Source organism: Protopterus annectens, chromosome 5.part0 (assembly GCF_019279795.1).
Source record: "Protopterus annectens isolate FY-2018-M chromosome 5.part0, PAN1.0, whole genome shotgun sequence".
NCBI classification, from domain to species: domain Eukaryota; kingdom Metazoa; phylum Chordata; order Ceratodontiformes; family Protopteridae; genus Protopterus; species Protopterus annectens.
This window is the reverse complement of record NC_056735.1, coordinates 830,444,034-830,448,742: the sequence shown is the minus strand read 5'-3', so window position 1 is coordinate 830,448,742 and position 4,709 is coordinate 830,444,034.

Sequence of the window (4,709 nt, the reverse complement as noted above, 5' to 3'; positions counted from 1 at the left end):
TTACCACACCCCGTTGTCAGTTATTGCTATTATACAATGACATTATTTAAGAAAAAAAAAATTACTTTTCTTAAAGAATGTCTTTCTATAACGGTGCATTACTTCTTCTGCCAGTGGTGGTATACTGCTTCCTTGTGTTGATGTACTGCAGATGCATTCCTACACATACCTAGTACATCAATTCTATGAAACGGAAGTAACGGAGAAAAGAAAGCCTCTGTTGCTCCATTTTTTTTCTTTTTTTTTTCTTTATTAAATAAAAGGTTTTGGATACTTTATACCAATTGAAAAAAGTCCAGGCGACTGGACTGTTTTTCATTGGTATATTGTGGGATTTACAATGGGCATGCTGGCCAATCAGTGTGCATGTTTTGGAATATTAATGGAGGGGTCATTGTATAATAGAAAGTAATTTGCTTTGGAAAAATTCTTTAGGGTTTTAGGGTTTGATGGGGGTTCTACCATTACATTTATTTCAAAAAAGACCAATTTATAATCAGATCATACCAATGGGGACATTGCTGAGGGTATGCAATGCTCTCTCATGTTTGTGAGTACTATGTCAAGGACATTTGAATCCCTAGTGGGTGTGCAGACCATTTGTTCCAGAGCACTTGCATTAACAAAGCCCAGGAATCTTGGAACCTGCATGTTAGTGGTTGTGTATGTTTCCCAGTTTATGGAGGGGTAGTTTAAATCACCCATGAGTATTGTGTTGGGATATATGGTATGTGATTCTAGTATCATCAGGTATGCAGAGTGGTTTTCATGGTTCATGGTTGGGGACCTGTAGCTAGTGATGATATGGTGGGGGATTTTGCTTATGGTCATCTGGACATGGAGTAGCTCAAGCAAGTCACCCAGTCTAAAGGTGTGATTTTTTTTTTTACATAAACATCAAAACATCTCCTCCTTTCAATTTTTCCTTTTCAGAAGGTGGCCTGAATGTGGGATAGGCTGCATTGTAGCCTTGCACTGCTGGGGAGCTTTCCACAGCCTTAAACCTTCTGTAACTGCAGAGATATCTATATTCTCCTTGATGAGGAGAGCTTGGCATGGAGTGCAGTTTCCTGTTAAGACTCCTAGAATTGAGTAGTAGTACTTTCAGACTGGAATTAGAAGAATTTGTTACTTTGGTAGGTCTGTTGGTTTGACACTGCCTAAAAAAGGCACTATAGAGGTGGCTAATGCCTTGGCCAGTATTCAAAAGCCTAGCAGTGACAGGTGCAGACCATCTCTGGCAAAGCAGCATGGCCTGTCTATCATGTCATCCCATGCTGACAAATACTGGATCCACACTGGAATGACTCCAGTAGCAGAACAATGCTCAGTGTGAGGATCATACCAGCCTGCAACTCATATTTAGAGAGGTCGTTCATGTCTCTCTATGGTTCTCCTTTAGAATATCGAATTGCTGAAAGCTCGAAATTCATAAGCTCGAGCCCAGAATCCTGAGTTTTCAGCAACTGGAAATTCTAAAGCGGACGTAGAAGACATTCAATAATGTCTTTACAATGTTTTTGCAGGGGGGCAAGCCCCCCCTGCACCCCCCACACCCCCCTACTTAAATATACCAACTCCGAGATCGCACTACAATGGGAATGATGAAAATCTCCCATTCCGCTCTTTATACAGAAGCGCACAATGGGAGAATTTCCATTCCTCCTCTATAGTGCGGTCACGGAACTGGTATATTTAAGCAGGAAGAGGACTCGGCCCCCTGCATACATGTAAGTAAACTTCCTTCCTTGTCTCCCCTTCACAATTTCGAGTTACTGAAACTCGAGATTCTGGGCTCGGGCTTATAAATTTTGAGCTTTCAGTAACTTGAGCTTATGAAGGGGAACCCTCTCTATATATATAGTCCAGGGTGGTATATCTCAGGTCGTTTACACAATCATAGACTATGACTATGTCATACTGGTACTTACAGCTGAGTGACCTGAGTGCCTGCATGACCTGGCAAATCCTGGCCCCTGACAGGCAACTGACTATTATCCTCTGTTTATCCAAACCTCTTGAGGTGGGCATCTGTGTGCCTCATGATGGCCAAGATGTTTGCATGCACAGTGTTTCGACTTAGGTGCTTGCTTGTGGAGACACTGTGATGCGTATTTATATGTGTACTGATTGCTGTTGACTTGGTTTTGTTTGCATTTGGTTTCTGAGGGAAGTATACTGGGAACCTCTGAGGTTTTAGTAAGTTACTTGTGATTACTTCCGCTTATGTGTGTGTGTGTGTGTGTGTGTGTGTGTGTGTGTGTGTGTGTGTGTGTGTGTGTGTGTGTGTGTGTGTGTGTGTGTGTGTGTGTGTGTGTGTGTGTGTGTGTGTGTGTGTGTGTGTGTGTGTGTGTGTGTGTGTGTGTGTGTGTGTGTGTGTGTGTGTGTGCGTGTGTGTGTGTTTGTGTGTGTGTGCGCATGCACGTGTGTGTGTGTGTGTGTGTGTGTGTGTGTGTGTGTGTGTGTGTGTGTGTGTGTGTGTGTGTGTGTGCGTGTGTGTGTGTGTGTGTGTGTGTGTGTGTGTGTGTGTGTGTGTGTGTGTGTGTGTGTGTGTGTGTGCGTGTGTGTGCTGGCAACCTGTTGACATTTTATTTGTCAGTATGTGAGAGTTGTTTCTCAGTTTTCATAGTATAACTATATCTTTCACATCATTATCAAGAAGCAGTAGGAGAAGAGAAAGTCAGGGTTTGGATTACATAGGATAGTTGGAAATGTAAGCTTATTTTCTTTCCCTAGCAAGCAGATATTAGGAAAAGTGGACTGTCTGAAGAAATGGACAATTGTATGAAGTAACTTGTAGGCTGTACCCAGTTCTGTAGAATGTTTATGATTTTACCTCATATTTTTGGTATCTTCTACTTGAAATTTGAAGGTATCCACTATATTGTTGACAACTGCAGTTACTAGATGACAGAACATCTTTAAAGCTTCTTAATTCAACAATGTTGTAAGTATATAAGAACAATATTTAAAAGCTGTCTCTGATGCCTTTGCCTTCCCATTATTTTTGGTTTTGTCCCTCATTCTTGCCTTAAGAGGTAGAAATTATAGTTAGAGAATGCTTATATTATAGCTGAACGCAGTGTGTTTGTGTAGAATTGCTAGTTTTTACATTATTATTATTATTATTATTATTACAGTCAGACTTCTCAGGTATACACTGGCAACAAACTGGCTATAATTGCTTAGGATGGGTGCAGTCTGCAGATACATTATAGATTTACTATCATTTGATTAAGGTGAACTTGACTGAAAATCAAATGTTTGAAAGAATTTGGCTTAAAAGCAATTGACTGAATTAACTGAAAGCTCTCTTGACTGAAACACATTTTAATGAAAACCCAGATGACTGAAACCCATTTCACCAAATCACAAATTATTGAAAATATTCAACATAAGAAAATACAACATAAAATAATAATTTTGCAGGAGGCAAGTCCCCCTGTACCCTCACCCCTGAATTATATCTATTAACACCCTGGCTGCACAACCACTTGAGAAAAGAAAAAACATAATACACAATGAATCAGTGTTGGTGCACAAACACAGACATCTATAAATATGGGGGGGTTGACATGACAGGAACGTGACCAATCCACATATAATCATCTAGACTCACTTCTAGCAAATCATATCCTCAGAAATGGCACTATCATATGTGACCTATACTTCTACACTTTTCAGTCATTTGTGATTCATTGAAATGAGTTTCAGTCAACTGGGTTTTCAATGAAATGGGTTTTCAATATTGATTTTCAGTAACATAGGTTTTCAGACAATTGTTTTTTTTTTCAATCAAATCGTAGTAAACAAAATGAGAGTTACCCTGGTGTTGCACAGTTAAACAGTCATTGATCTGGCTTGGTGTTACACAGTATGTTACATTTTGCTAAAATCTGTGCAAAATGATTATTGGTGTGATTTATGCATGTACGAGGAGTGCATGTGGTGAGGGGTGGGTTGCAGCATATCATGAGTGACAAGTTTGCCATAATTTCTATCCCAGACTTCACACAGTATTTGACCATATTTGGTGGTTTGGCGAAATGTGTGTGAAACCATTGATCACAGGCATAGTGGTGCAGTGAGTAGTGTTACCACTTCATGGCACATCACAAGTAGGCATAGTTGTGTAGTGAGTAGTGATGCCACTTCATAACACATCACAAGTAGGCACATTGGTGCAGTAAGTAGGGATGCCACTTCATAGCATGTCACAAATGTTTAACTTTCATTTAACTGTGAACTACTATTTTGTCAACTTTGAACATTAAAGCTTTAACGTTAAACCTTGGACACAACTTATTTTTCCAGAACAGTTCTGAAGAAGTCCCTTAAGTGGGGAAGAAAGCACTTAACCTGGAATAAACTGTGATTTTTGTACCAATCTTTAGTGGGTTTCCTGTTCCTTTGCTGGTTTTGGATTACTTGTTTTTTTGAACTGGACTTGTGAACCATTGACAAGACCCCTATTCAAATCATAGCTAGTTACCGGCCCACAAATCTAACTCAAGATGTTCAATCCACCTATTTGGACCTGTTTGAATCTATCAAGATTCAACCCTTTACCCTGATCCTGGGTGACATTAACTACCCAAATATAGATTGGAAGAACTACTCATGCCTGAACACAAATGCCCAGAGATTCCTCGGTTTTGTCAGTACATATGCCTTGAAACAGCTAGTCTATACCTCCACAAGAGGTGATA